Here is a 23,288-nt window from a genome sequence, read left to right on the forward strand (position 1 = left end):
CCCTGCTCCTCTTCCTCCCCTAAACCCTGCCCTGCCAAGTCTTGATAATTCCACGCTCCTCAACTTACTCCTCATCCAGTTACTTTCGTCCCTTAACCAGCCCATGCCAAGTCGTCAGCTAATTGTTAGCTAATTCCCCCCCCCCCCCCGCTCACACACCGCCCTGCTCCAAGAGTCAATTCCTCATCTTACCCCCTGTACACCTGCACCCTCTTGGACTCCCCTTACTTCCTCCTATAATTATCTCCTATCTTCAAAACTTGTTAAGAAGCAACATTGGGAATGGTCACTTCTTGGATGGGTGACCATCCACCTGATGTTGCCCCCCTCCCTTCGTTGGTCTCTAGTCACAGAGTGCCAACGACCCCCCTACAACCCCTGCCCTATTAAGGGCACCTCCGGCCCCACCTGGGGCCCAGGCCATATCCTGGCCAGTTCGATCCCCACACAACTATACCAGTTCACCTAAACCGTCATGTCCCTACAATAAGAATTTATGAAATAGCACTCAAGGCCTGAAACATTGGTCGACGGGCTAAAATCACTCATTGGTCCCTCGGGACCTCTGAGGAGGCTGGTTCTGTTCGCACTACCGATTGCAATCATAGGAGCAACTGCTCCGTTCCCAGCCCTAGTCCGCATTTTTTGACTACATGCCATGACATCAATGAGTAGTTTGGTCGTTCTGCGAACGAGACACAGGCAAGAAGTAGGTCTAGGCCAAATATAAAGTGTGTGAGCGTTCATTTGCAACAGGAGTAGGAACATCTAATTTGAAACGTGTTCACCCAACCAGCTCAATTTGGACAAGAAAGATGATGTGCCCGTCTACAAGCGGTTATTTCAACGTAAGATACGGTCCAGACTGGACATCCTCAAACTGGGTCCCCTTAAGGACGTGATTTAAACAAAATGAGAAAGATAGCATCCTTCTACGATAGATATTTCTCCGAAGGCGAAAGGGTAGCCGTTCGTGACAGCAAGTCTCCCGATAAAAAAATGAGCCATAGGTACTGTCCGATGTAAGGATGGAGCGCTGAACTACACGATATCTGTCAATGGCCAATTATGGCGAAGACATGTCCACCAGGTGAAGTCATGCGGACCTTCAGTTCAAGAGACACGTACTACAGTCTTCGTGACTTTACCTTTACATCACCCAGAAAGGAAGACCAACCATAATGACAACAGTAACTCTACCAGCGACACCAACAACCAGATCGTGACGCCCATTTCAGCCGATCCGGATTCCGCCCTGCAGCCTGCGTCGCGGAGGTCCGGCACCGGATCTAGCAATGCGGATTCTCAGCCACCCGCGACACTGAAGGAAATCAAATCGTACGGCGCTCTACTAGGACTAGGAAGGCAGTGGAGAAATTGAATTAGTAAGACACTTTCTTCACTCCCCTTCTTAACCCCAGAAGAGAAGGGATGACATATCCCTTTGGATTTTACTATCGATTTTATTGTAGCGACATTCGATAAGTTACACACGCGATGCTCTTTTTGTTAAAACTTGGACCTAGGTAATAGGTTATAATCATATACAGTATTCCTTATTAGTTGTTTACAGTATATTATTAAACCAAATACATAACACCAACATACCTAGGCCGGAATTCGAACAGCACCCTGCATTGGTGGGAAACAAGATTGTTGTTTCCATTCCATGTCAAGGGTGTCAGTTATGATTATCTGGTAGTCTGGTGTTATTGTAGGTCTGAGAAAAGCATGACTATGAATGATATCACATGAGGCACCTCCTATAAACAGGGGTTCAGATCTGAGAACTTGTGTTGTAGAACCCATGTTTATTAGTTATATTTTTGTGTTTCGATGCATACTATAACCACCTGAAATATTGGATACTTTCATGTTAACACCTTGGAAATTATGTATAGTATTTGATTAAATATCAGTCTGAGGGAATTATTATTATTATTATTATTATTATTATTATTATTATTATTATTATTATTATTATTATACCGTTTGCTTTATGTCCCACTGACACAGATAGATCTTATGGTGACGACGGGGCAGGAAAGGCGCCTAGGAGTGGGAAGGAGTCGACCATGGCCTTAATTAAGGTACAGCCCCAGCATTTGCCTGGTGTGAAAATGGAAAACCACGGTCAGCTATCTTCAGGGCTACCGACAGTGGGGTTCGAACTCACTATCTCCCGGATGCAAGCTCACAGCTGCGCGCCCTTAGTCGCACAGCCAACTCACCAGGTAGGGAAATTATTATTATTATTATTATTGTTATTATTATTGTTGTTGTTATTATTATTCACATGTTAATCTCATACGTAGGCCTATTATACTTGATGCACTTGCAGAATAGTTTTTTTTTTAATTTAATATGTTCCTCAAACTATAAACATTGTGTTACCCATATGCCTTCTGTCAATAAATAGTTTCTGCCTCTGAACCGACTGATGAAGAAAATAGTTCCTTCTCAAAGTCAGTATTCGGAACATCAAATATGTGTTACACGTTTGCGAGTTATAAACTCATTTTTGTTATAATTTGCTGATAGACCCCACACCCATTAATCATAATTGCATTTTAAAACGCTGTACAGCGTGTACGTAACGTCCAAATGTCAATGCAGCAACTCTACTGCATGTAAAGGAAAGCGGTGAGTGAGGCGGAGGTTTTGGAGGAAAAGATTGTTTTCCCGCCACGATTTCACTTGCGGTTGTACAGTACTCGGTACCTCCGCAAATTGGGGCAAATATTCGTTTGTAGGAAGGGGGGTTAGGAATTAGAATAACTTACCAAGGGAGATGTTCAATAAATTTCCAATTTCTTTGAAATCATTTAGGAAAAGGCTTGGAAAACAACAGATAGGGAATCTGCCACCTGGGCGACTGCCCTAAATGCAGATCTGTACTGATTGATTGATTGATTGATTGATTGATTGATTGATTGATTGATTGATTGATTGATTGATTGATTGATTGATTGAAGAAGGAAAATCGCAAAGTTATTCTTTTTCTCGAGAATGTCACTTGTCACCCACATGTGTTGCTTTCCAATGTCAAGCTAGCCTGGTTTCCACCTAACACAACCAGCGTTGTCGGATTTTTTATTATGGACACTCGAGTTTGGGCTTTAATTACAATTGAAGCAATAGGCCTATTGCAATGCGAGTTACACCAGTATTTTCCTTGTTTAATTCTACATTAGTGTATATAAGACACATTGTTTTGGACGTTCATTAAATATTTTTTATTTGTGGTTGTAATAAATATTGCCCGGGTTTTTGGCTTCTTCTCTAGGAAGCGCTCACTTAGGAATATATACAAGGAAAACTACTTAGGAATGTATACAAGGAAAACTACTTGTCTGATGGTAATGAAAGTCTTATATGTTATAACCACATGTATTTGTAGTGTAATACTCAAGTTACAATTTTTTTCAACCACTCCAAAAAATGTTCTTATCATGTTTCTAAAGCAACTCTTTCTCAGCCCGGGATAAACGTACAGCAGCAAACTTGGGCTTGTTTTGAAGCACTCAATCATGGTTATCAGAAACTACAACTATGACCGTACAGTGTGGTATCGATTTTATGAAGAGTAATATTCAAAGGAGGTTTTCTGTACGCTGGACCGTGAGATTAACAGCAGGCGGGTGGTGAAATCGGGCGCAGTGTTGCCGCGTTCGGTAGTAATCACGCACGCAACGAACCACGAGCTTAAGGGTCGAATTCATAGTCAGCACTTATATATAAGTGGAACCCTTAAGTAATAATGGATCATTTATAATAAGTATTCACTTATATGAGTTTACATTTCATAGACAGCACTTATAGAGCACACTCATTGATACAATAAGTATCACTGGAGATGTGGCAATGCTGTATATTATGACCGTGCTTCCTGGATCGTGTAGTTCTGGCTACCGAATAGTGGAATGATCTATTGTGTTTTGATCATCGAAGGACATCGCGCGTACGCGCGCGAAAATTTTGAGGTTAAAAGATCGTCAATATTGGATTTGATCATCAGAATGGATAACAAAACAGCGAGCTGAGACGGCACCTGCAAGAACTTGTCTCGAAGTACAGTGCATGCACGTAATGTAGAACAAGTAGACCGACGCGGTTTCTTATCAGAATATGAATGACGTGAGAAAAACTTGTTGTGGACAATGCAAACTACGAAAATGCCCAGAGTCTAATTTTCTTCTTAATATAATATGTTTATAGTTATCCAGGCACTCGAACCTATACAAATATTCATCAAAATGTAGAGTATCTAGCCTTACAACGCTTTTAATGATTTGACAAATATATCCGTAGCCGTTACGTTGTAATAGGCCTAATTACTTCCCCAATAAAATGTAATTAGTATGTTTTGATGTGCGATGCCATAATTTCAGAAACTTCTGATATATACCGGCAAACGATTGGTTGACTAACCTGATATAATTAGCATAAATCAAACTTAAAATAAATGGTAGTAGTGCAACACGTTCATTTTTCTTATAACTCAGTATAGTTCTTTACTATTCCATAGGCCTACAGTCTTGGTAACTTATCAACTTGTAACACATTTCCAGTTAATTAAGCGAAATACCGGCAAATGATGATGGTGATGATAATATCAATAATAATAATAATAATAATAATAATAATAATAATAATAATAATAATAATAATAATAATAATAATAATAATAATAATAATAATAACTTGAAATTAAGAGGTGGCATAAAATCTCAAAACAATATCTTCATTAATGGTGAGATAGCGAGTCCTCTAGAGGTTATGTTTATTCTCTCAATCAAAGGAACAAGAATATTCATAACTCTCACTTTACTCAAATGAAACCTTCTTTAAATTGTTGGTCACATTACATTTCGACAGGATTTTCCATCTCTACTGTGTGTACGGAAAGTATTCTGTGAATGAAATGCAACATATTCAGCAAAATCATCCTCCGTCTTGCTGCAACATAAGTGAGTCACTTAAGTGTGTGTGGGGACACTTAAGTAGGTAATATGAAATGAAACCTGGCTTATAAGGGGCACTTATGTATAAGTGCTGTCTATGAATTCCGCCCTAAATCTCACTACAGGCGTTTATTGATGCAGTCACTGATCAAGAATGCTGATACAGATGACAACACCTACTCCCTTGCATGCTCAGTTTCCATACTGGATGCTGTCAACTGGATCAGTTCGGCTGTGGAGCAGATCAAACCTCAAACAGTCGTAAAGTGTTTTGCAAAAGCAGGATTTGCACAAAATGATGACGTCGGCACACCTGAGGAAGTGACTGAAAATGCTGCACTGATATCTACACTGAGCCAACAACAGAATTTCGCATGTAATGTAGACGAATACATTCGCAGCGACGACCAGCTTGCTGTTCACTACAGTTTCAAGTCTGCTGTACAGCTTCTGAAGATCCGCCGTACAGAGAATGTAGAAGCTGATAATCCGAGGGACAAAGACCAGGAAGAAGGTGGAGGTAAGAGAAAGTCAGGAAAACATACGCGCTCCTGAACAAGCTATAGAGTGTGTCAGGGACATTATGAAATTTGCTGTCAAATCGAATTCACTGCGACTTCTTGAGCTACTGTACAGCGCTAATAATAATTTCGTGTGGCTATTTCTAGCCGGGTGCAGCCCTTGTAAGGCAGACCCTCCGTGAGGGTGGGCGGCATCTGCCATTTGTAGGTAACTGCGTGTTATTGTGGGGGAGGATAGTGTGTTGTGTGGTGTGTGAGTTGCAGGAATGTTGGGACCGGCACAAAGACCAAGCCCCCGAGCCATTGGAATTAACCAGTAATGGATAAAGTCCCCCACCCAGCCGGGAATCGAACCCGGGACCCTCTGGACCGAAGGTCAGCACGCTAACCATTTAGCCATGGAGCCGGACTGTACAGCGCTAAAGACTGCATTTAGAAAGATATGACATCAAGGAAGGTGAAACAGGTTTCTTTGTTACAGTATAATAATTAGGGCCCGGATGTTTATGCAGTAATTGGTTAGAATGCAAACTTACTGAAGCGAGTAATAAGTAGAGTTTACCCGCACGACGGTAATGCTACGAGGTTTGCATAAACATTAGGGGTTCGGCCCATTAGAACCCCTAGAATTTATGTTACTCCCACTACACTACGTTAGAGTAAGTTTGCATTCTAACCTATTACTGCATAAACATCCGGGCCATAATTAATAACACCAGCCTGCAAAAAAATTAAAAAAACTTTTTTGTGCCGTAAAAACGAAAATAGGTGGGTTTTATGAATTTCTTAACGCAGAATTCGAGAAAAGAAATTAGTTTTGGCGTATCACGTCTGGTTTAGTGGCAATTTAACAAAATGTGGTGATGATAATATTGTTGATACTTAGTATTGATTAAATTTGATATATTAATGTAAATTTCAGCGTGCAAAACGTAATCATATTTTGCATGCATTAAATACACTTAAATGCTGCTTTGTAAGCAAGTAGATGGTTTGTATTGTATTTTTAATGTATATTGAAATTCGTGAAACTGAAGCATAAAGCGCCTATTTAGTTTCGGCTGTACAGTTGCTTTTAAATTCATATAACCGTATCTTGAATAAAAATTACATGGTTAAACATACATAGTCTTGTTACTTATATTTTATGTGCAGGTTAGATTCACACCTCCGTCTTTTCCCATTTCCCGTGAAATTTCCGGGTTTTTGAAGTTCTTGAATGATCTCTAGAAGGGTCGTCCCGTGCAATCGACCAACAGTAATCGGCCGTCATATTCACATCCCAACGTCCCTGATAGCGTCGTTCTGCATCTTTGAGATCCTCGTGAAACCTTTCACCTTGTTCTTCACTGACAGCTCCTAAATTTGGAGGGAAATAATCCAGATGCGAAGCTAAGAAATTCAGCGTAAGACTTATATTTCAACCGAGTTCCTTGAACTTTACCAACATTTTCCTTACAATTTCTTTGTATTGATGGTCCTTAATGTCGTCAAGGTATTTAGTCACTACATCTTTGAATACGTTCCATGCCTCTTTCTCAATTTTGGTCATCGTGTCTGTGAAATTTTTATCCTTCATCAGTTTACGAATCTGTGTCCCTCAAATACGCCTTCTTTGATTTTTGCATCTGATAATGAGGGAAATTTAGTGGATAAATATTGGAAGCATAGGCTACTTTTATCTAATGCCTGAACGTACTGTTTCGTCAATCCTAATTTGATGTGCAAGGGTGGAAGTAGAATTTTTTCACGGTCAATAAGACTTACATTCAAGACATTTTTGGATCCTGGTTGTAGTTATTTCCTTTCTGGTCAATTCACTGTATCCCAATATTTATCCCGTGCCCTGCTATCCCATTCGCATAGGAAGCAGGGAAATTTTGTATAGCCTTTTTGTTGTCCCAGCAACAATGCAATGATCTTCAAATCACCGCTAATTTGCCACCCGTGCTCGTGATATTTAATTTTTTCAACCACCAACTTTAAGGTCTCGTACGTTTCAGACATTTTTGTGGAGTGTGCAAGTGGTACGGATGCCAGAACATTTGTATTATGAAGCAAAACAACCTTTAAACCTCTTTTGGAAGAGTCAATAAGAACACGCCAGTTACTAGGATCATACTCCTTCTCTCCCAATTGACGTAGATGATTTGAAACATCTGTACAAAATACAAGTTCATCTTCTTGAGTATAATACTTTCGGACTGTTATCTTTGAAAGGAAACTGCTTTATCAGTCCATCATAAACACTGCATAAGGGCTGGGGGCTTTTAGAACGTCTGTTTATTCAAGTGGTCTAAGATGAAAGACAAACGCTCAACTGTCTTATCTTCAATCCTACATACTTCGCGGTCTGTTGCGTATCTGGAGGAGTTTGTTATGAATTTACCAGGAAATCCCCAACTACAAATTGAAAATTTAGACAACAATAAACCTATGATAAAATGCAAACAATAACAAATCAAATCACATAATTGTTTTCTAAAAAAAGTTGCGCGAGAACACCTCTCGACATTACATCTTACGAATTCATGCAGATACTAAAACACCGAATTGCGTCAAAACTAGACGTGATAGGAAAAAAATAGCATCATTTTCGGAATCAGGGGAGCGATTTCCATAAGAATTGCAATATTTTCTATTTTACCGCAAAATCATGTTGGATAGTGTAATATACTGTAGGCCTAGTTTGTCTATTAAACAAGTGGAATAAGGCAAAAATTGTCTGGTTTTCATTGAGTACGGTACATACTGTACATAATATGTTGAGTGTGTTATAGTGCAGGCCTATGCGAGAGTAATAAAAACTTACTGTATGCCCTACATCAAGATATTGTGTTGCTGAGATTTAAATCACCAAAACTAGACCAATGGATCAGGGGTAAGTAATTTGTGAATCTTTTTGTATAATTTTGTTCAATCCGGAAACTTGTCTAATTGGGAATGTTGCCTTACAAGGACTGCACCCGGCTAGAAATAGCCACTCGAAATTATTATTATTATTATTAGCGCTGTACAGTAGCTCAAGAAGTCGCAGTGAATTCGACTTGACAGCAAATTTCATAATGTCCCTGACCCACTCAATAGCTTGTTCATGAGTGCGTATTCCGCTTTGAGCAAGTTTTACTGTAACATACTAGGATTAAGAGGCTAACTTTAGAAATGTACAAATACACTAAATACGTATAGTTATGGTCAAGTAAGTCCGGCCCCGCAGTGTAGGGGGCAACGCGTCCGCCTGTCACCCGGCGGCCCGGGAACGATTCCCGGCTGGGTCATGGGTTTTTAATTGAAATGATTAATATCCCTGGCCTGGGGACTGGGTGTTTTGTGACGTCCTTAATCTTCCTTTCCTCACACACAACATTCCACACTACCGCCATTCCAATTACACGCACACAGTATGGTGCCAATAGGGACAAAAGATCCACATGGGTCGCCGCCCCGAACAAATAGCAAAAAAAAAGGTCAAATAATAATAATAATAATAATAATAATAATAATAATAATAATAATAATAATAATAATAATAATAACTGTAGTTATTACAATAATTTTATTAAAAGCCAAATTTCTAGAGAGATAATTTCACCTGCTATGCAAATTCTCTGTACTACACAAATATTTCGCTATAGTAACATAAGCACACTAATTTCTAATAAATTAACTACCTACAGTACAATAGGCCTAATTCTAAACTACATTCAGACGTATCCTAATTACAAGGGGTTATTAGGCCTACTGCGCGCAAACAGAAATGAAAATTTCCGTAAAAGCTGAGTATCTGAAGAATTCAAGGATTACTATTTGTTGCTATTTGCTTTACGTCTAGGTCTTATGGCGACGATAGGACAGGAAAGGCCTTGGAATGGGAAGGAAGCGGCCGTGACCTTAATTAAGGTACAGCCCTAGCATTTGCCTGGTGTGAAAATGGGAAACCACGGAAAACCATCTCCAGGCAGCCGGGTTCGAACCCACTGTCTCCCGGATGCGAGCTCACAGCTGCGCGCCCCTAACCGCACGGCCAACTCGCCCGGTCTCAGGGATTAAACATCATCATCATCATCATCATCTGTTTACCCTCCAGGTTCGGTTTTTCCCTCGGACATAGCGAGGGATCCCACCTCTACCGCCTCAAGGGCAGTGTCCTGGAGCTTCAGACTCTTGGTCGGGGGATACAACTGGGGAGTATGACCAGTACCTCGCCCAGGCGGCCTCACCTGCTATGCTGAACAGGGGCCTTGTGGAGGGATGGGAAGATTGGAAGGGATAGGCAAGGAAGAGGGAAGGAAGCGGCCGTGGCCTTAAGTTAGGTACCATCCCGGCATTCGCCTGGAGGAGAAGTGGGAAACCACGGAAAACCACTTCCAGGATGGCTGAGGTGGTAATCGAACCCACCTCTACTCAGTTGACCTCCCGAGGCTGAGTGGACCCCGTTCCAGCCCTCGTACAACTTTTCAAATTTCGTGGCAGAGCCGGGAATCGAACCCGGGCCTTCGGGGGTGGCAGCTAATCACGCTAACCACTACACCACAGAAGCGGATAGGGATTAAACAACAAAGCTAAATACATTATTATTATTATTATTATTATTATTATTATTATTATTATTATTATTATTATTATTATTATTATTATTATTATTATTGTTTTATCCTCCTATGCTCGAATAGAAATGTAAATTGCCGTTAGTTAAATGCTGAAATATCGAAGGGTTTACCGTACACGAGGATAACACACGAATATAGCAGGCAAGATACTCTCTAATAAAATAACTACCGGCACACTACAACTCTCAGCTGCACTTAGGATTGTTCTAATTTTAACAGGTAAAGTGAAACAACAGAGGTGGAATTAAAACTACTTGATATACTACTTAATCGGGTTATTTGTTTTTGTACCTGCGCGCTAATAGGAGGCAGATTTTCACGCTACTAGACCAATTATACGCAACGATACAGTAAGTACGATAAGCACGTATCCTAATTATAACAGTTTAACTGAAACAATAGAACTAAGGTAAAGGGTAAATAATTGGTACGTGATACTAATTCTGAACTGCAATTAGACTTATCGTAATTACAAATTGGGTAACTGAGACAACAGAAATGTAGATTACCTTATTAGAAAGTTTTTGTTTTATTCCTACAACCTAACAGAAATTTAAACTGCTCTTAAATACTGAAAGTTCGAGGGTGAATTACGGAGACTTGAACTACCTACTCAGAACTATAAGTAAGTTATCGGAATACAGGTATCAAATTATTTATTTACGTTTTCTTGACTACACTGTACACTTCGTTCACGACCGTAGCCAACAGTGCAATATTTGAAGACGAGGAATGGCAATATTCGATGACAATACAACGACAGTTAACTAATTCGCCAGGGAAAAACTTTATGGGTAGTCTGTTGAAATACTTCCTTTAAACAATATTTACTATGGTATCGCGTTGTTGCTATCTTGTACCATTTTTTAATTTCTTTTTTTTTTTCAGTTTTGATGTGTACGACCCCCAACCGGGCGCTATAGGTACCTTTTGTTGTCTGTAAATGTTTGTGCCTCCCACTTCTAATTCCCAGTCGCCGCTACCGGGGAGGTAAGTAAGTAAACTCGTGTCCTCATCCCGAGATGGTGCAGCTCTTTTCAGGCACACCCCCCATTGGAGGTGAGCTGCGTGTACCATTTCAACCACACACCAGCCCTCCTGCCATTCTTAAATTTCTGGCAGTACCGGGAATCGAACCCGGGCTCCCGAGGACGGCAGCTAACAATACTAACCGTTACGCTACGGAGGCGGACACCGGGGAGGTGAGACCATGGAACAAAGGACTGATGCTGAAGACGTTTTCTCAACTGACTGACGTCCAGGTTACATTAGCGTAGCCTCACTATAAGGAATTTCTAATTTGGTAAACGAAGGCCTAATTTCATCATGGAAATCCAAATTTTTGTGCAAATGAACATCCTCTATTAGAAGCAATCTTCTTCTTCTTCTGCTTTTGCTACCGCTTTATTCCACACCTGTGGGGTCGCGGGTGCGAACTGCGTAGTACATATGGATTTGGCCCTGTTTTACGGCCGGATGCCCTTCCTGACGCCAACCCTCTATGGAGGGATGTAATCACTATTGCGTGTTTCTGTGGTGGTTGGTAGTGTGGTATGTTGTCTGAATATGATGAGGAGTGTTGGGACAGACAAATACACCCACTCCCCGAGCCAGAAGAATGAATCAGAAGCGATTAAAATCCCCGACCCCGCCGGGAATCGAACCCGAGACCCTCTGAATCGAAGGCCAGTACGCTGACCATTTAGCCAACGAGTCGGACTCTCTATTAGAAGCAATCTTTTGGCAATATTATAATACTGGAAATTGGCTTCCCAGGTAGCTTTAAAGACGCCTAAACCTCTTAAATTCTTGAGTACATATAACATGTCATTCGGACAACCGTATGCAGGCCTAATATTTCATAACTGATGATCTAATAATTTTATTCCCATAATCCAAAATGATTCTGGAATTTTCTCAATAGGTGCTGTTGCTTATACGGCCTAAATGATGCTTGGAAAAATAAACTAATTTATGATGTTCAGTTTCTGATCAGATTGTAGTAAGGTAGAATTTGCCAAAAGGTTTAAATTTTGATTTAAATTCCGCATGACGTTTCTCCTATCAAAAATAATTATATATGAAAAATTGACGACCAGGTATTTGACCATCTCGCCTTCTTCGACGGACGCAAGAAAATCACCATACGGTAATGGGAGAGATCCCTTTGTAAGAGCATCATTCTTAATGTTAATTATACAATATTTTGAAGGATTTACTTCTAAACCCACCAAAGCCAGGCCTGATTAATGAGCCTTTGAGCCGATTCTTCATCCCTGTTAAATAACCACGATATCATCAGCGAAGGCCAGAGTTGACAAACCTTCCAGTTGAGGGTGGATTATGAAGCCCAACTCCTGTGCTAGTTCTAGCTCTGATAACTCCTTTATTCCCCATCATCCATGGCAAGATAAAGAAGAGCAGGAGATAATGGTGATCCGTATGCTATTCTTTTCAGGAGAGGTATCTGTCCGGATTTATCACTCCCAGATTCAACTTGAATAGGTACCGGTACTGCCGTGTATGAGGTAAAATATTAGGTTTCGCAAATTACATGAAATATCAATACGGAGTAAAGATCTTCTAATGTGTTCATGGCCAAAAATATCGTACACTTTGGACATACCAGAAAAGGCAATACAACAGTCTCTTCTTTTATTTTCTGCAGCTTAAAGACAAGCATTAAAAAGGGAAGTACTGATGTTCGTAGTAACAAAGTAGTTATAGAAATTTAGCTAATGTTGTGTGTGTATGCGATACGTTTAGATCTACAAATACTGGTGTTTACTTGTAGTAGTTGAGATTAGTTAACTTATATTTACTTAAATTTTTTACATTGATTATTTCCGTAGGCGTTCGCTACGTAAGTGTTGTAGGTTAGGTCGTATTGGGATTGCGAGAAAGAAGAAATATAACATTTTTTTAAATCTCTTCTAGGAAAAGAAGAAAAGGTAGAATGATGGCAGGAACACATCCAACAGTTTTATCAAGGTAAAGATGTAGATGATATGGTTCTGGAACAAAAAGAGGCTGTTGATGCTTATGAAATGGGGACCTAATTTTGAAGTCAGAATTCGAGAGAGCTTTGAGAGGTCTAAATAGGAACAAGCCACTTGGATTTGACGACATTCCCTCTGAATTACTGACTGCCTCACGAGAAAACAGCACGGCAAGGTTATTCCATTTAGTGTGTAAGATATATGAAGCAGGATAAGTGCCATCCGATTTTAGGTAGAATGTTGTTATTGTAACCGTTCCACCTCGTTAAAACACTTGAGGAGATGAAAGTTATTATCTTGGGACACATGAATATTAAATAAACTATTTGTGGCTTGCCCGCAAATTGCCACGCAAATAGAGACAATTAACATTCCATGGTTCCCCATTTCTCTCTGTAATGTTTGGGCGCCATGGTTACAGTTTTAAATAAAACTGTAAACCAAAATTTATATTTACTAGCATAGAGACTTACACTTAAATCACAGGGGTAGGATTTTAAATAATTAACCATTAAGTAAGTATCGCTTAAGAAAGAAAATTAACGCAATATAAAATACAAATGAATTTATTATACAAAAAAAAATGAGATGAATCGGAAAAGTTTCCTTAAAGCGTGGAGGAATTTATAATTTAATTTACTGAATTTACTTATTGCTTGCTTTATCAATTGAAGCTCACCAATTGCAGCTTTCGTTGACGTCATCTGGTTTCCGTAGTTACTCGTTCTCTTCTTCTCGATGTAGACTTTGCTCCATGGACATCCTTCCTTCCTTCTCTGATATGGTACGGGCTATCTGGACTAGTACTCCCTACATGCCTAGTCTTTAAATTAGACATTGGCCCTATACTTGTAAAAACTGATCAGCGTTGATCGTAAGAGGAGAAAATTCAGAGATATGAATTTTTCCATATTAGTAGAAATCTCAATCCAACTGAGCTATACTACAGTATTTATACGGTACAGACTTGTACCAAAATTCCGTAGACTTGAACTAAACATAGTTCTTCGTCCACAATATTTACTGAATATCACATAAGCCATAAGCTTGTTTCGTTTCTCGTAGATCCGATAACATAACCGAAGCGACAACACATTGTACAAAATTAACTATGTCGCGGAGCGACCACACACTGTTTCAAATATCAAATCACGTCGTTCAAAGTAGATGTTCACAGTAGAAGTAGTAGTGATGGAGTTCACGTAGTTAGGTTGTAAGGTTGTAAGGTTGTAAGGTCGTACGGTCCCGTTCTCGTGTTGAGAATCAGTATATATCCGGGCTCACCCCCACTCTTGGTAACAGTTCAATCTCAAAACTCATATACAACGAAGTATTTGATTCGATAGATCGAAGCATCAACTCCCCTTCCCTTCTTCCTCGACAAGTCCAGAAGGCGTGGCGATGATATAGCTGACCAGCTTGCAAGCCTCGAGCGCGGGTCGCTGTTTACTAGCCTTGGTCATAAAATAAACCCATGACTCACGCAAAATCCCAAGCTTCAAGAATAACCCTCCGTATACACAAACATGAGATGAAATGAAAACAACTATGTCTCAACATATTGACCGTATTTACAACATAATGAATTCTTATCCTACATAATATAATAATTTAAATACTAAAACGATGTTATTATACAGGGTGTTTACAAATGAATATCGGAGTTTTAACGCCTTATAATATTGAATACGTTAAACTTACAGTTATACATTATATGTCAAATGAAAGAGCAACTCAAACAGTTTTGTTTGTTGGCACCAGTGCGCATGTACGTGCAATGGTTTCGCTGCAATCCGCTAGACAGCGGTAGTAGCAAAGATGGCGACTAGTGAACAGAAAGCTTTTTGTGTTTTGCAGTTTGCAAAGACAGAATCTGTAGTTACTGTGCAACGTGCGTTCCGCATTAAGTTCGGTTGTGATCCTCCAAGTGATAATAACATTCGCAGATGGTATCATACGTTTGAAGACACCGGTTGCCTTTGTAAAGGGAAGAGCAAGGGACGACCAAGATTAAGTGAAGAGACTGTTGAGCGAGTGAGAGAGTCATTCACTCGTAGCCCAAAGAAATCAGTCCGGAAGGCTAGTCGTGAATTGCAACTTCCTGCGTCGACCGTTTGGAAAGTTGTAAGAAAACGCTTACAACTACGTCCTTACCGTTTACAGTTATTACAGGCTCTAAAGCCGGCAGACCACAGATTACGTGCCAACTTCGCAAACGACATGTTGTTACATGATTATGAGTTTATGAATCGTGTTGTTTTCAGTGATGAATCGGTCTTTCACCTTAGTGGACATGTAAACACTCATAATGTGCGCATCTGGGGCTCAGAAAATCCTCACGAGTTGGTACAAACGCAACGAGATTCCCCTAAAGTGAATGTTTTTTGTGCCGTATCCCGGCGAAAGGTTTATGGGCCTTTCTTTCATGGTGAACGTACTGTAACTGCTACTTCTTACCTCGATACACTAGAGCAATGGCTCTTCCCTCAGTTGGAAGAAAATGAGCCAGAGAACTTCATTTTCCATCAAGATGGTGCGCCACCTCACTGGCATAACGACGTACGCGATTGGTTGAACGTCACTGTACCCGAGCGCTGGATAGGCCGCAAGGGCCCCAATGACAGGACTTGCTTGGCATGGCCTCCACATTCTCCCGACCTAATGCCATGCGATTTTTTCCTTTGGGGCTTCATCAAGGATCGTGTGTACGTGCCTCCGCTACCAGCTGACCTTCCTGAATTAAGAAACCGGACTGAAGCAGCTGTTGATGAGATTACTGAAGACACACTTAATAACGTTTGGGAAGAACTCGACAATAGACTTGATGTATGCCGTGTAACAAATGGTAGTCACATTGAACATTTGTAAAGTTCGTAATAAAACTGTTTGAGTTGCTCTTTCATTTGACATTTAATTTATAACTGTAAGTTTATTGTATTCAATATTATAAGGCGTTAAAACTCCGATATTCATTTGTTAACACCCTGTATATACAATATGATTCCAAAAAGCCTTGATTACAAATGATTGACGTTGAATAAATATGTTATTACAAATAATTGCCGATGGCGGATAAACTTGATATCAAATGATATCGCGTAAAATGATATTATATTAAATTAGTAGGGCTGCAGAAGCCTGGACGGTTACATTATACATATTCCCAAGAAAGCCTGTGCTGACAGGTGTGAAAATTACCGCACCATTAGTTTAATATCTCACGCCTGCAGAATTTTTAACACGTAGTATTTACGGAAGAATGGAAAGAATAGCTGAAACTGAGTTGGGAGAAGATGAATTTGGCTTCAGAAGACATGTAGGGACGCATAGGCTTAAAGCAATCCTGACTTTACATCGGATCTTAGAGGATAGAATTAAGGACAAGCCCACGTACAATGCGTTCGTAAACCTAGAAAATGCATCCGATAATACTGATTTGACCAAGCTATCTGAGATTCTGAAGGTGATCGGAATCAGATAACGAGAACGAAGAATTATCTTCAGTCTGTATAAAAATCAGTCTGCGGTGATGAGAATCGAAGGCTTTGAAAAAAGGTACCCTATAGCGGCCGGTTGAGGGTCGTACACATTAAAACTGAAAAAAACCGAGCTCGATAGCTGCAGTCGCTTAAGTGCGGCCAGTATCCAGTATTCGGGAGATGGTAGGTTCGAACCCCACTGTCGGCAGCCCTGAAAATGGTTTTCCGTGGTTTCCCATTTTCACACCAGGCAAATGCTGGGGCTGTACCTTAATTAAGGCCACGGCCGCTTCCTTCCCACTCCTAGCCCTTTCCTGTCCCATCGTCGCCATAAGACCTATCTGTGTCGGTGCGACGTAAAGCAACTTGCAAAAAAAAATACTGAAAAAAAAGAAATTAATAAATGGTACAATATAGCAAGTTCTGTGGACGAATTTCGACAGTGCAGTCGCTTAAGAGCGGCCAGTAGGGAGATAATGGATTCTAACCCCACTCTCGGCAGCCCTGAAGATGGTTTTCAGTGGTTTCCCATTTTCACACCAGCCAAATGCTGGGGCTGTACCTTAATTAAGGCCACAGCCGCTTCCTTCCCATTCCTAGCCCTTTTCTGTCCCATCGTCGCCATAAGACCTATCTGTGTCGGTGCGACGTAAAGCAAATTGTCACAAAAAAAGTTTTTAAAGATTTTGATTCAATGCTAGACTATAAATAAAACTTTCACAAAAGGAATAATAATTACACAGATATAAAAAGAAGTAACGGTGTGATTATAGTCTACAATTAAAAACAGTTACTAAAGAGGGACTGCCAGGCTGACGACGGCGCGCGGTATGCGGGTGAATAATACCTCAGTGTACATGAACTTGGCAACAATATTCCCCTGCTACCCTTTCTCAAAACATATCCTACACTCTTCTGCGCGAGACTCCACTGTTTGCTGTTGCGCTGTACAAATCGGTTAGTCACGACGAACGACATTTTGTGCGTATTTCCGCTAAGAATTTCATTGATAATTAAATAAATTTAAAGAAGGAATTTGGTCATAAGACAACAGGGCTTGTACAACTTCTTTTTTAATAATTTGTAGTTTCAGGCAGCTAAAATGGAATAAAAATGTAGTGTTCTCTTCACAAAGAATGTGTGTGTGTGTGTGTGGAGGGGGGGGGGGGGGGGAGGTCGAACAGCCCGCTCCCCCGCCCTATCCAATTACCGCCACTGCACCTCGCCAATAAATGTAAAGGTGTAACTTTATACGAGGATGATCCATCGAGCAATCCTTGAGCAGACCCTACACGGTCAGTAATACTGATCAGTAATACTGAGTCAATAATACTGACAGTACGCATCAATATTGTAGCGACCTTACACGATCATTATTACTGTCAATATTTTTGTCAGTACCAGTGCACTAGCTTACCATTGCGACATTCTCACTTTACAAATAAAGTCAATAACCGTCACTACGGAATGAGATTTATAACATGCAATTGCGGTATTCTATCAAAATGAATCGTAAAAGACGGGCATTTTGTAGCTATCATATTAGTACTGCACGAAACGCAGTTTTCAACGTAAACGATGGGTTAAAGATTGGCTTAGGAAAAGAGAAGAGTACCTATTCTCATATGAAGTGTTGAGGGAAACACAATATACCGAAGCAGAAGATTATCAGAACTATCTCCGAATGCGTGAGGGTACTTTTGCGAAATTACTACGAATGGTAGAGCCTTTTGTAATAAGGCAAAATACAAACATGCCGTGCTGTTTATCGGAGGCAGAGAGATTAGCGGTGACAGTGAGGTATCTTACAACTGGTATAAATTTTGAAGATTTAAAGTTTTCTGCTATAATGTCACCAGTTTCCATCAGTACAGCAGTTGTGGAAACATGTAAAGTATTGTGTTAAGTACGTTTATTCTGGCAGCGTTTCATATAGCTCGATAAACTTTTGCAATAGGCCTACTTGACGGTTCCACAAGCACCTCTACTTGGCCTTGGTGAGAAACGCATTTGTCGTCCACCGCTGCTCCGTTGATACTGACAGAAATAATGACAAGCGCACTCACACGGTCAGTATAACTGTCAGTATCCCCACCACTCTACAGTACTGACGCTCGCAGATCAGGAAATCCGGATCTGCTTCAGTACTGGCCTTCATTCCATCATTCCGGTCCACACGCGATCAGTATTACTGTCAATATTTTTCGGTACTGACAGTTTTCTTGATCGTGTAGGGTCTGCTTTGGATTAAGAATTAATAAACAAGGTTGTCGTCTTCTTTGGAGTGGACAACTGCGATAAAGATGTCATGTAACACAGCAGCGGTAAAGATCTGTTCGAGGAGAACGTCCGCTACTACTCGCTGACATACCCAACAAGAAGATAGCTACCGTCAACAGCATAATACCAGTCAGGAAAATACCTATACAACAGCACAGATTCACGAAGTTATCAACTCTTCCGATACGATGCCCTTGGTAGCCAGACCCCTTAAAAACAACAGTCATGATCTCTCCATATACATAACGGCCCCATTGTCACAAATCCGCTACACTGCACTTCACCATGTACTGAAATGCACACTTTATTTGCTCTCTTTTCTCTGCATTATGCACCATTAACAATTCCTCTGCCACAAGAACCGGATTTCACATTTTAAGTCGCTTAAAAAGCACCTTATGAATTCATTGAATTTATCAATGATCAATAAAAGGTTGATAATACATTATTTCACGAAGATAACCTAACTGGGGAACCAGGCATAAACCAGAACATATCAAGGCCTTCTACTTTAGCAAAGAGTTCGTGTCGAAGTTCCTTGAATTTGTACCTTGGCGAAGTGTTTGTATCGTAGTTCCTCCAAAAATGTGTGGCTGTTAGATTATTAACCCGCCAGTGCACGGGTCACAAAAAGTTACATGAGTAAACGGGTTGGGTCTCACAGACCCATCATCATATTTCTTTTTTATAATATGCTAATATATTTTTATTTTCAGTATTCATTTCCTCCTATTCCGATAACATTATAAACACATTGCTGTCACAAAACCTTTGATGATTAACACTTACTTAACAATTTACAAAGCAATTCTCTAACCACTGCAAATTTACACACAATATTTTACTTGATCACAAAATTCAGAACTTATCACGTCAAAATTTATGAAATCGTCATAACCTAATCTTCACGATCCAGAATGTTCACTGGAACATTCACATTTCAGCTTTACATTCACTGCACACAAATACGGAGAGTTCAGGAGACATTCACTTTCTGCACAAACAGCACGAGTAGTGGGTCTTTTCTGACTCTACAGTATGCACGACGTCCTCTTTTATTTTCTGCATTTTCACGTCCTGCTTCTGTCGTCAACCCAGATATCCTTCTTGCAGTGTCGCGAATGCTCTTAGGAGGATATCTTGAGACAGCTCTTTCTCTTATTTGTTCTTCAGTAAGAAGAAACAAGAGTTTCTTCAAAAAAATTATTCTGTTCCTTGCGTCTGGAGAGTTAGGGTTGTTGGCTCTGAACATTAAATATGCGTTAAAGCCTGTAATATTGAGCAACGCATAGAAGACCACCATTGTCCAACGTCTGCTGTTTCGAGCCGTCCTTTCGTCTACACAGCCTACGCCACCCTTAGCTGAATTATAGAATGTGACTATTACAGGCTTCCTCTTTCCTCCTATACTTTCCTCAGTTTTATCATCGCTGTGCATCGATGAGAGGAAAACCACAGTAAATTTCATCATCTGATAATGGTTCCTCCAATAATGCGGCAACTCGTTCCATATCACGTGGATTGCTGGCATCATAACACTCCTTTTTCTTAGACCTACGAAGAAACGAACTCATCAGCCCAGTTCAGCCCATTTTCAGTCTCACCTGTGTTCTTAAAACCCAAGGAACTAAGGTGAAAGACAGCCAGGCTAGCTAAACCACGGATTTGGACAAGACGCTAAGATATAATCACCCTATAATCTTCTTTATGTACACGCTGAAAATTGAAAGACAAAAATGCTTATGATAAAAAAACTTACACGACTGCACGGGTTGGGTCTCACAGGCCCACAGAGCAGTTTAACTTACCACTGCTCACGTACCAAAGCAATCACTTCCATGTTCGTCTGCAGGAATACTACACCGGTGGTAAAAGGAAGGTAGCAGAAGCCGGAAGTATGCAGCTATCACCGTCTATCAGAAAATGTTGGAAATACCAGCGCATGGGTCTCACAGACCCAACCCGTGCATTGGCGGGTTAACAGTGAGTGTGTTACGTACACACGATATCTATAATGTCTATATTTCTTATACCTTGAGTCTACACAATTTAACACTTGAAATGAAAGAACGAAATTATCAACTTCTTCGATACGATGCCCTTGGTAGTCAGACCCCTTAAAAATAACAGTCATGATCGCTCCATATACATAACGGCCCATTGTCACAAATCCGCTACACTGCACTTCACCTTGTACTGAAATGCACACTTTATTTGCTCTCTTTTCTCTGCATTATGCACCATTAACAATTCCTCTGCCACAAGAACCGAATTTCACATTTTAACATTTAAAGTTGTTAAGGCAACCACAACACTAACAACAACAAACATGCTTACTGTCACGGAATGGGAGTGTTCTAGGCGAACTTTGTGTTGTCGCCGCAAAAGTGCTAAATGGAGCTGGACAGCCTATAGCTAATCAACAAGTAAAATGGAAATTGCTACACATCACTAGAATTTCTGTTTTTATAGGTATTGTATTTATTATCGTATGTAATGAAACCGACTTCACTGTTACTAAACATGCATACTTCCCAGCCATATTTCTTGTAAAATTGCAGAGCATATAACAAATACATATGATTTCTGATGACATGGAAGCAGTGTTGCCAACTTGGCAGATTTTCCGCTAAATTTTGCAGAATTAGAAGACTGTCGGCGGAGAAAAATATAATTTAGCAGACAGCGGATTTTTTGGCGGAATTCTAGATTTATTACAGCGGAATTTAGTGTTTTATCAATTCTACGTTTAAATAAAATTTGTACTCCAGTCTGTCTCCGAGCTATTCCATATTTCTTATCAGGAGCTAGTAATCACATGAGGAAAACGTGTTACAGTATTTGGATTTGATGATATGAGATCATGGTATCATAAATTTGTAATGAGTGGGGAAAGGGTTCTTATCTCTTAGTTGACGAATGACGACAGATAATGGAACTGTGAGAGAGTAGCATTTATATTTATGCTATGAAGGAAGACCGTTTAATGAACTGGCCTGTTCTGTGTGTGGTCCTTGAGGTAGGGGATTCCCCTAGTTTGCACCCGGCACTAAAACGCCTACAAGTTTTAGCTCGCCGGCTCGCAGGCAAGGGGTTAATCCCATTGAAACTCACAGATCATGTGAGTGCAGACATTTACTTTTATTATTATCATTACCGTATTATTATTATTATTATTATTATTATTATTATTATTATTATTATTATTATTATTATTATTATTTGAGATCGGATTTCTTAGCGGAATTTTAGCGGAATTTTAGTAGTATTTAGCGGATATTGAAAATATAAGTTGGAAACACTGCACGGAAGTATGTGAGGGACTCGTTGGAGATTGCCGTATTTTATGATTCACCCAAGCCTATCAGTCTCTCAATATGTACCGTTTTGCTGGCTATGTTCCTGTCTCTTTTTAAAAATCACTTGGCAGCCGGTTCATTTTCTTAAAAAATCTTGGGAGAATAACAGTGACACCAAGCATATCTGGTAGAGTACTCGTCACGTAAGGCTATGCACTAAAGGGCAAATAACGCCGCCCAGTTCTCTCTCTCTTTTTTTAATGGCTTATCAGTGCTGCCAACTTGATTAGTTACATATTGAAATCACGAGACATAACCATCAGCAACCTAACCACATTTTAAGTATCGGTACCCAAGTAAATGATCAATCAAGATCATCATCATCATCATCATCATCTGTTTACCCTCCAGGTTCGGTTTTTCCCTCGGACTCAGCGAGGGATCCCACTTCTACCGCCTCAAGGGCAGTGTCCTGGAGCTTCAGTCTCTTGGTCGGGGGATACAACTGGGGAGTGTGACCAGTACCTCGCCCAGGCGGCCTCACCTGCTATGCTGAACAGAGGCCTTGTGGAGGGATGGGAAGATTGGAAGGGATAGGCAAGGAAGAGGGAAGGAAGCGGCCGTGGCCTTAAGTTAGGTACCATCCCGGCATTCGCCTGGAGGAGAAGTGGGAAACCACGAAAAACCACTTCCAGGATGGCTGAGGTGGGAATCGACCCCATCTCTACTCAGTTGACCTCCCGAGGCTGAGTGGACCCCGTTCCAGCCCTCGTACCACTTTCCAAATTTCGTGGCAGAGCCGGGAATCGAACCCGGACCTCCGGGGGTGGCAGCTAAACACGCTAACCACTACACCACAGAGGCGGACATCAAGATATTCATAATTAAGTCTGTTTTCAAGCTCAATGAGGAATTAAGGAAATACACATTCTCTCTCTCACCGTCACCCAATTTCCCGAACATATGCAACCAGCTAGGAATTAAATGTCCTTTAGTTCTTTCTATCTTGCGCAACATCAACAGAAATTTTATGTGCAGTTAGGCCGATGTAGACTTCCCCGCACAATGCAAAAACGATACAAGAGGCAGCAAGTGAGGCCAATCTCAAAAACACTGTACCACCGAGCTCGATAGCT

Source organism: Anabrus simplex, chromosome 2, assembly GCF_040414725.1.
Source record: "Anabrus simplex isolate iqAnaSimp1 chromosome 2, ASM4041472v1, whole genome shotgun sequence".
Taxonomy (NCBI): Eukaryota; Metazoa; Arthropoda; class Insecta; order Orthoptera; family Tettigoniidae; genus Anabrus; species Anabrus simplex.